At 46.4% G+C, this 10,130-nt stretch overlaps 1 long non-coding RNA gene across 2 annotated transcripts; it reads right to left on the reverse strand.

Moving 5' to 3' along the window:
* Positions 1 to 993: 993 nt before the first annotated feature.
* Positions 994 to 9,146, reverse strand: LOC123581283. 2 transcript variants are annotated; one of them, XR_006703696.1, is made up of 3 exons: positions 9,035 to 9,146; positions 8,665 to 8,780; positions 994 to 1,398 (listed from the first exon to the last, which is right to left on the reverse strand). It is a non-coding gene; the product is annotated as an uncharacterized LOC123581283 (long non-coding RNA). The 2 variants fall into 2 exon arrangements; XR_006703695.1 differs by lacking the exon at positions 994 to 1,398 and having other exon boundaries at positions 8,475 to 8,780.
* Between the last annotated feature and the right edge of the window lie 984 nt (positions 9,147 to 10,130).

Genomic DNA, 10,130 nt, shown 5'->3' on the forward strand with positions numbered 1-10,130 from the left:
TTCTTAGCCTCGTGAGCATGTGGACTGGTACAGTATGGGTTCAGGCAGGAGCCGCGTCAGCTACTGGGGACGGTGGGGCAGCTGGGCACCCTCCACCACGACTTCTGAAGCCTGCACCGCTGCAGCAACCCAGCCTTGCACTCCCCACCTGCCCTACCTCATTCCTTTTCATCCAGGCCTTCTCTTGGGAAACAAATGAGAAAGATGCAAGGAGATTCTCCTAAGACTGTTTTCTAGCCAGATGCGTGCTTAAATGCCCCTGATGTTACTATTGAAAACAGCTAGTGGGGCGCCTGGGTGGCGCAGTCGGTTGAGCGTCCGACTTCAGCCAGGTCACGATCTCGCGGTCCGTGAGTCCGAGCCCCGCGTCGGGCTCTGGGCTGATGGCTCGGAGCCTGGAGCCTGTTTCCGATTCTGTGTCTCCCTCTCTCTCTGCACCTCCCCCATTCATGCCCTGTCTCTCTCTGTCCCAAAAATAAATAAACGTTGAAAAAAAAAAAATTAAAAAAAAAAAAAAAAAAAAAAAAAAAAAAGAAAACAGCTAGAGAGGGCATTATGTGTGCTTGAGTCTCTCTGGAGTTTGGCGGGGGGGGGGGGGGGGGGGGGGGGGGGGGTGTGGCGTTCCTCACTCCCAGCCACCTGCTCTTTTGAATTGCAGAGTGCTTGGAGAGGCACCAGTGAGAGCCTTGACTCACCTTGCTTCCAGTTTCCCCTAGAGGGTCCCCTACACAGGGGTCATTCTCGTTTCATTGCTTTCATCTGCAGGACCCCAATCTTCCGCAATGCTTAATAATTCCTCAATTTAAAAAGAAGAAACTATACGGATGTAAATTAAAAACATAAAATTTTTAAAAATTAAAAAAAATAGATACCAAAGTCCCTGGCAGAGGGGGAGAATGTTCTCCCTCTATACCTCAGAGTATGTTTTCAAATTTACAAAAAGCTCATCTTAATGATAGAAATAGGTCCTACAACATCAGAGTTAATGTGGTATAATGTGTATGTATTTTGTTTTATTTAAGTGTTCTCTATAGCAAGCAGATTAATAGTGACTTGCATTTTATTTCGCACATATTTCTTATTCATGGCTTTGATTTCCAGTTGTATATTGGGTAACTTTTCCAAACAATGTTTTCTAACAACAATAAAATGTTTTTCACTAATAAAAAAAAATAACAAGAAGAAACTACAAAGACTCATAATCACTACAAATTATGATGTTGTCTGGCATTCTCAACAAGAGAATGAACAGGCCTCGTCACTTGGCCTCAGTCTACTCTCCGTAAAATGGGCCTGACGTTTCCTGCCCTCGGCTCACTGCGCAGTAAGGACGTACTAGTGGAGAGTTCTTGGCTTCCTCAGCAGAAAGGTGCAATATTAAATCATCCTCCATTGGATCTGCTCGAAGAGGAAGAGTATAGAGAAGGGAAAGTGAAACTCACATTAATTACTTCATTGTATTGCTTGTTAACAGGAAAACAAGGGCAGCAGCCCTCTCTGGGTTTCTGGGAAAGTGAGGCCAGTTCTCTTAGAAGCCAGTTCTCTTAGAAGAGAAGGACGCTAAGTCTAATGGTTGATATCCCATCTCTCCCTCTTTCCAGCACTTTCTTGGAGCATTTGCCCTGGCTCTCGTACTTGCTGTCACCCTGGCTAGAAGCATCCTGGCTCGTGAGCCACTGTGGCATTCCAGGGAGGTTATACTAGCCCTCACCGGCAGGTATACGGTCTCCCACACGCACAGCCTGCCCGTCTACACACGACGATGTGGCCATTTTAAAGCCATTTGTATTAGAGTATTTCTCAATACCCTGGTATCCAGTGCCAACGAATCACCCGGCTCTCCTTTTGTCGTCGGGGCTCCACACGTCCACGCAAGCACACGCACTTATGTGCCAGCGACACCTCAGAAGCTGACAAGTGCCGTCTTCTGGGTCCGAGGTAGGGAAATCACACTGACCCGAATCCAGATAGAAACAGAGACGTCTCATCCACCTCACATTGTTTTACCACCTTTGTTTGTGTGTGGGTATTTGCGACAAACAGCAACAAACACTTCCCAGTGACTTCGGGGGAAACAGGTGTGAGAGACTGGTGTGATTTCAACACACCCAACACTCTCTTCCTCCTACAGAGCCACGCTGGGGAGCAGGGGAGGCCTTGCAGTGATAGGAGCCTGCAAGGGGCGGGGTGCTAGCCATCGGACAGAAAGGAGGGGTGAGCTCCAGAGAGGGTTCTGCAGGAGGCTACTGCAATGGCTCCAGGGGGAGCTGGCACTCGCGGGAGGGGCAGGTGATGGCAGAGGCAATGCAAAGGTGGAGGTTTCAGTACTTGTTTGGATGCGGGAGCAGAAGAGAAAGAGAATTGGAGAAGACGGGTTTCTTGAGCCTGAGCCATTGCAAAGCTGGCAGCACCTGCTGAAAAAGCCAAGTGCAGAAGGGGCTGGTCTGGGGAGAAAGGGGTCCGGCCTTTCAGGTGGGTGGGGTTCCCAGGAGATGACCACCCCTGAGCTGTAGCAATGGCTACATGCTAACACACATTCCACACCAGTTCTCTCTTTCACTCTTGGGTCCATGGAAGCCCAAGCTTCTGTTCTGAAGGCCTGGTGCCTGGCCAGTCTGGGCGCTGTGGGTGCTTGGATGCTGTTGTGGATGGGTTCTTCAGAGGCAGATGTGGAGACAGGGTTTGGGACCAACACCCAGGAGAGGCAGGGGGAAGAAGCAGGCTTCCAGAAGGAAGTCTAACGGAAACGCAGACTCCACAAATCTCGGCCAATCCTATGGGGAGCTTCGGAGCAAATCTTACCTGTCAGAATGCCCAGCATTGAGACAAAATTCCAGTGCCTTCTTTCCTCTGCCTTGTTGGGTCCACAGTGTGGGCTGTCCCGGGGAAGGGCATGACCTTGAGAGAGATGGTTGTCTTTGGCTGGTGCCAACCTTAAAGAGCTGACAGCTGGAGGCCGTCTGCTGACCCCACTCACCACAGCTGGGCCCTGGGCCCTCCTCTGGCTGGGGATCCAGGTGGCACATTTCTATTTCTACCACAGATCCCAAAGCTTGCAACTCCACTTATGGCCTCACTTCAGTTTGCCATGCATGCATCGCAGAGGCCTGCGGGCTCAGGGAGTCCTCAGGGGAGGGCACAGATGAAATGCTCGTTCATCTCCATTTGCGGGTGACAGAACTAAGGCCCAGAGAGAGGAGTTGCCTTGCCTCAGCTGTGACAGTCAGTGAGTGGTGAGCTCAGGACCAGCACTTGCTCTGGGCCTCTGGCTCCTTGGCCTGTGCTCGTTCTCAGAAAGGAGACTGTTCTGGGGGCGCCTGGGTGGCGCAGTCGGTTGGGCGTCCGACTTCAGCCAGGTCACGATCTCGCGGTCCGTGAGTTCGAGCCCCGCATCAGGCTCTGGGCTGATGGCTCAGAGCCTGGAGCCTGTTTCCGATTCTGTGTCTCCCTCTCTCTCTGCCCCTCCCCCATTCATGCTCTGTCTCTCTCTGTCCCAAAAATAAATAAACGTTGAAATTGTAAAAAAAAAAAAAAAAAAAAAAGAAAAAGAAAGGAGACTGCTCTGTGCCCAGCAGATCTTGGTGGGGATACCACTGCTCCCAGCCTGGGGATGGGGCTGTGGTGCCCCTCAACTTGCCCACCACCATCTGCAGGTTTGCTGGGACATCGAGGGCCTCACTCCCCAAAGCATGGAGTGAAGGCGACACCAGACCTGGTGAAAAGACTGACTTTAGATTTCCAGAGGGGAAGGGCCCAGGGGGCCTCAGAAGTCAGCTCTTCAGGTTCTTATTGTGGAAGTAAGCCAGCTCAGCAGGGGCAATTCTGGATTCTTCCATAATTGCTCTTTGTGGACCACGCACTGTCGTGTCCATGAGCCTGCACTGGGGCGTTCTGGGAAACATCCCCACGAAGCAACACAGAGCTGGCGTCGAGGCCACACTTCATGACGTTCCACTGTGTCTTCCGATTCTCTCCCTGGGGACCCTCAGCGCCAGGAATGAATGCACCTCTCTGAAGGTCCTGCTGCTTTTTTGCACGTCGTCGGTGCCGTGGGTGCTTTTCTTTGCACTTTCACTCTATAGGTTAGGGAGTTGGAGCCTGATGTGAGGAAGCCTTAGTCCAAGGACACAGGACCTCACGGTATTTGAGGAGGTATTAACCACATCAGGCTTTTTCCCTTTTACCTCTATTTCCCCCCATAATCTCTCTTATTTTGTTTTCAACTTTGTCCTATTTTACGTGGTGTCTGTAAACTCCCTCAAATGCTCTCTAGAATGATGTAATACATAAACAACAATAGTATATCTGACTTCTTTGGAGGCCTCCAATGCGCTTTCTGAGTGTTTTCTTCTGTGTAACAACTCCCCAGGATGAAGTGGTGATCGGTCTCTGGGAGGGCCTGAACTTGGCCTTCCCTACCCTACAGTGCAAATCATGGTCACATCTCCAAACTGCCGTGGGTGAGGTTCAAATGCTAGTGGCGTCCTGGGGGAGTCTGACCTGTTGAGTGGCCACCAAAAATCAGGTCTTCCGACTGTCTGCAGGGGAGTCTCTCGTTGTCCTCGCTTTGCTATGCGTAGTGCCTGGCCAGGACCGGCCAGGAGGGCTGCCTTGCTCCTTAAGATCTGGACATGAGGCAAGTTCATACCTGGAGGCTGTCTGGCTTTTGTAAGCGCACATCACAGTGCTTCAAGATATTTAATGTCTCCAGGTCAGTTAGTCAGTCCAATTATAATGGCCATCACTTTGGTGTTCCCACAGGCTGGGGCAGTTTTTTTTTTTTTTCCTCTCGCAATCCTGACTGGTCCTAAGAGGCAAAGAGGCATTCTTTCCAAGCTGACACACCAAAGCATCTGCTCCAGGTATTAAGAGTCTCAAGCGGCATGTCGTAGGGGTGAACACATGAGCACCAGAGGGATTTAAAACAAGGCTTGTCCACCCTTCTGACTTGCTGCCTCTACGGAGGCCAGGACTTGCTAGGCCAGATATTAATTCTAGGGTTCCTGCACTCCTGTGCTTGGCTCTCACAATTCTGCACAAAAGGAATTACTCATTCTCGGGTATCAAGAGGGCAAATCACCATGGGCAGAATCACCCAGCCCGACTACAGGGTGTTTATTATCCTTTGTCTTCGGGTTATTTCAGATCACTGGGAAGGGAGGGAAGGTAATGAAATCTCTTGGAAATGACACGTATATAGCACGAATTAACCTCTCTTAGCCTCCATTTCCTCACCTGTCAAGGAGGGGTGGGGATAATAACACCTCCCTCACGGAGCTGGCACGAAGAGGACAAGAGCCGGAGGCCAGAAACCACCTGGTCCAGCACCTGTCACAGAGTCAAGATGGAGCTCCTTAAATAGTAACTATTTCGACTGTGTAAAATGCACACAGTCATCTGCACCCTAAGACTTTGTTAGTTCTCAGTGTGGTCTGTAGACTGGCCCGGCAGCTTGTTAGAAATGTGATTCCTCAGCCCCGCCCCAACCTGCTGAATCAGAAGCTGCAACTTAACGAGATCCCCAGGTGACCATATGCACATTACAGTTTGAGAATCATCAAGTTAAGGAACGTCAGTTTTACCGTTGAATCCGGTGGATTGGATGGCATTTCTCTTGGCAACCAACAAAGTCAGTAATGAGCCCGTCAATCAAATGCAGGCAATATTTACCTAACACAGCCCGCTCCCGGGGCCAGTCCGACTCTGCAGTGGCTCTGGCCAGCGTGCTGTTCACCATGCTCACCTGCCTTCTGCGGTCACCTGCGCAGTAGCCAAGGCTCCGGGGAGATGAGAGCTCCTCATATACTGGGCAAGCACAGATAAGGTTTCTCACAGCCCCACCTGAGTGCCTGTGCCAAGGTAAACTTGCTCTCCAGAATTGCTCCCTGACTGGAAAATGTGTCAGTCTATTTATTTCTCACTCCCACTGGAAAAAAGGTTGGGGGGGGGGCGTGCAGGGAGTGGTTGGCCATGATATCATTCTTTCCACGGAACTTCTCAAAGGCATTGCATTTCACGGTGACTTTCAGGCCACTTGTGTTTTGCTGCATAGTATGGAACAGAACTGGCTGGGAGCCTGAGTTTCTCTTCCTTCTCCACGGCACTCTGCCCCCTCCTCCCTACCTCTTTCCGGGGTTTTCACTCCCTGTGGGTTTTGCAGGCAGCTCTCAAAAAGAACCTGAAAGCCAAGATGTGGGTGAGAAAATTTTCCTAGCATATCTTGCCGAGGTGACCTGTATCTGAGGACACAGTGGCTGGTTGGTGGGGATGCAGGCCAGGTGTTGGCTCCAAGGGGCAGGAAAGGGGACTACCTGGGGGCAAGGCTACTCCCTTCAGACACATCAGAGAGTTGGGAATCAAGAGCAAAACAATTTTTCCAAAAGCCACACAAAGAGTCAGCACCAGTTGGGGGCCACTGCATTCATCACCATTCTTGTTTACACTTCTCTGGAGAAGAGCTAAGATTTTCCAACTGGGTTTCTGGTTCCTACTAGCTGCTGAGAGATGCTTCAGGCTAGCACACAGCACTGGAGGGAACCTGGACTCAGGCTGGGAGGGCGAGCAAATCACTCGTCCCCTTTATCAACATCTCCTGTAGGTTCACATTGCTTCCAGCCAGAGTCTGAGGCACTTATTAAGACAATAAGAGAGGGGCCTTGCACAGACCTGTAAAGATAGTGAGCTATGGCCTGAGAACTATGATTAATCCAGCCTAATTTAAGAACTATAAAATTTTTATTCGTAATTTTTCAACATGTAGATAAAATCAGAGACCAATACAGTGAACCCCTGTGGATAAACTTCCCAGCTGTATCAGGACAGACATGCTTATGCTGTCCTAACAAACATCCCCAAATCTCAGTAGCTGAGAACAATAAAGGTTCATTTCTTACTCATCCACCTGTCCTCCATGGGTTGCCTGAGGATATCATGTCCGCTCAAGGACTGGGGAACAGAGAAGCTTTGACTCCGTGCTGCTATGTTGGCCAAAACTTTCATGCACTGGCCCCTGAGGCCAGAAACATAAGTCACATCCACTCCAGCTGATTGGCCAAAGTAAGTCTCCAGGCCATGCCTAACCTCAGAGGGGACGGGACATGCAATCCTACCATTGCAAGGAAGGCAGAGAGCCGGAGATATTCGGTGGGCAGAGCTAAGGATGGCCACATCAGCTTTAGCCAATATCAGCATATTGCCTTATTTGCTTCTGGTCTTTCTACTTCAAAGACAGCAAATATTAGAGATACAATGGAGTTCCCCTCTGGACTCGTCCTCAGCCCGTCTCCTCCCTCATTTCCCAGAGCTAAGCACTGTTTTATTTTTTAAGTTTACTTATTTATTTTGAGAGAGAGCGAGAGAGAGCTTGTGAGAGCGGGGGAGGACAGAGAGGGAGAGAGACAATCCCGACACGGGGCTCCATCTCAAGACCATACAATCCTGACCTGAGCTGAAATTGAGAGTAAGATGCTCAACTGACTGAGCCACCCAGGTGCCCCTAAGCACAGTTTTGAATTCAGTGTTAATCATCCTCATGTGTGTTTTTACGTTTTTTACTATTTTTATTGCATTTTTATGTATCCAAAAACATTATAAAGTATTATTATTCCCTGCCAGCTTTTAAACTATGTATGTGTATATATACAATATCATAATCTTCTGCAGTGTTCATTTCTCCCTTAGAAATGTGAGATTCGCATTCCAATTGTGAGATTTTTATCTATGCTGACACATGCTAGACTATATTGCATTGTATAACTGTAATATGATTTACTTATCCATTCTCTTATTGATCTCCATCCTATAGCAAGCATCTTAATACGTGTCTCTTTGTGCTCACATACAGGACTAGATGCCCAGGAGAAGAATTTCTGGACATGACCACCTACAACTTTCCAAAGTACTTGTACCAACTTACAATCCCACTAGCAGGGAATGAGTTTCTGTGATTTAACAGCTCTGCCAACACTTGGCGTTGGCCGACATAAATTTTTGCTGATCTGGTAGGTGTAAATGGTATTTTATCAATGTTTTGATTTGTATTTCTTTGCTTAATAGTGGAAGCAAGAATCTTTTTGTATTTCTATTGACCTTCTGGGGTTCCTCTTCTACAAATCAATAGTTTATATTCTTTTCCCATTTCTCTCCAATGCTATATATCTTTTTCCAATTAATTTGAGAGGTTTCTTTATACATTAAACTCACTGCAAGTACCTTCTCCCAAGCTATGGCTTGTTTTTCACTTTGTTATAGTGGCCTTTTGTTATGCAGAAGTTAATTTTAATGTAGTCAAAATTATCAAATTTTCATGTTTTCTATTTTTTTTTTAAAGAGAAATTGCTCCTTATCTTAAGGTCATAAAGAATTTTTCTACATTTTCATCGTAGGCTTTAAAATTTTTCCTTTTGTTTTTAGTTCTTTATATAGGGTTGATTTAAGGGAGAAATCTAATTTTGTATTTTCCATATGGACAAAAGTTGTTCCTAGGATTCATTTATTAAATAGACCACCCTTTCCACATGGATTTGTAACACCATCTGTAACTGGTATTGTTTCCAAACATGGGTGGGCCAGTGGCTAGGCTTTCTGTTCTGTTCCATTGGTTTATCCTTTTGCCCAAACTCTGTTGTCCTCATTACGAAATATTTTGATAATAAATCTTGATACCTGGTAGGGCAGGTTGTTCCACGCTCTACTTTTTCAGAATTGCTTCTCAGTTATTCTTGGACCTTTTGCTCTTCCAGATCCATTTTGAGAAATCAATTTCTTCCAAATCAGATTGTCTAGTTCCAAACAAAACAACACAAAACACCTGTTAGACTTCAAATAAAATTCTACTGGTGAATATGACACCTTTATGATTTTGAGTGTTCCTATTCATCTTCCTTTGTATGGTACCCACTTACGATTTCACAGCCCTTGATAAGACCCTCCTTTCCTCCTCCACTCCCCCCTCCAACCCTTCTGAGTTTGACTCAAACATCGCTTACTTCCTGTTTCTTACTATAGGTTCAGTATCTTTATTTCTAGTACTCACCTCTTTCAAAGGTTTCCTAATTCTTTTTTCAGTGTGTAATAGGTAAACCCCAGACATGCATTATAATGATAAGGGGGTACAGGAGAGGGTTCTCATAGTATCCTGGGAGGAGATATGACAGCATAATTACATATGAGGGGGTACACAATAATCTTTTCTGAGCTTTATGAGGTAGCATGGGTAGTAGTTAAGAGGCCAGACTGCTAAGTTTGAATCCGAGCTCTATCATTTACTGACTCTGATCTTGGGCAAATTACTTAGTATCTCTATGCCTTAGTTCTCCCTTCTGTAATGTAGGAGTAAAAATATTAATTATCTCATAATATTATTATGAGAAATAAACAAGTTAACATATTTAAAGTACTTGGGATAGTGCCTGGTATATTGTGTTTTATCTATTATTGTCATTACTAAGATAGGATTTCCAAAGCACATTGGGAATATGGCTAGTTTGAATTTTCAAATTAGACAATGTCAGAATAACTCACTAATCTTAACACTGAACAAAGAAGTTGCTCTCAGTAAGCAGAAGGGCACCATCCACATAATTGAAGGTTTAATCATTAGTGATCCACAATGGCTGCTAATTTAGTGTTAACTATGTTGTAAATTTCACAGAATCAATGAGTTCAGAGTTGGGTGGTACCCAAGATAATCCAATCCAATGTCCCACCCATGCTTAAAGCCTCTTAAAATAAAGCTATACAAAAGGAAGACTGTTATGAAAGAAGATCAGAAAGGCACGAATATTGAAAGGACATCAAACTTATTTTAAAAATAAAAAGGAGATGGTAGGAAATCACATGACTCAATAAAATTTCGAAGGTTGCTGGGAGTGGCCATTAAGAGAAGCCAAAAGAGAGGGTGTTTCTAAGAGCTGGTAGCCTAGGTCCAGGAAAGAGAGTCTTATCCAGAAAAATATCTGTATGTTGGAAACCAAGGGAGTATTTGTCCAGATTCTACATTACTATGTATGTGGGCTATTTGAGGGGTTTGGAATATGTCCTTCTCCCTCCTAACCACCAGGCTGCCAGGGGACCTGACATTTCCACCACTGGTGCTCTCTTTGGTTAGGACTTTGGCTGTCTATATAAGT

Source organism: Leopardus geoffroyi, chromosome A3, assembly GCF_018350155.1.
Source record: "Leopardus geoffroyi isolate Oge1 chromosome A3, O.geoffroyi_Oge1_pat1.0, whole genome shotgun sequence".
Lineage (NCBI taxonomy): Eukaryota > Metazoa > Chordata > Mammalia > Carnivora > Felidae > Leopardus > Leopardus geoffroyi.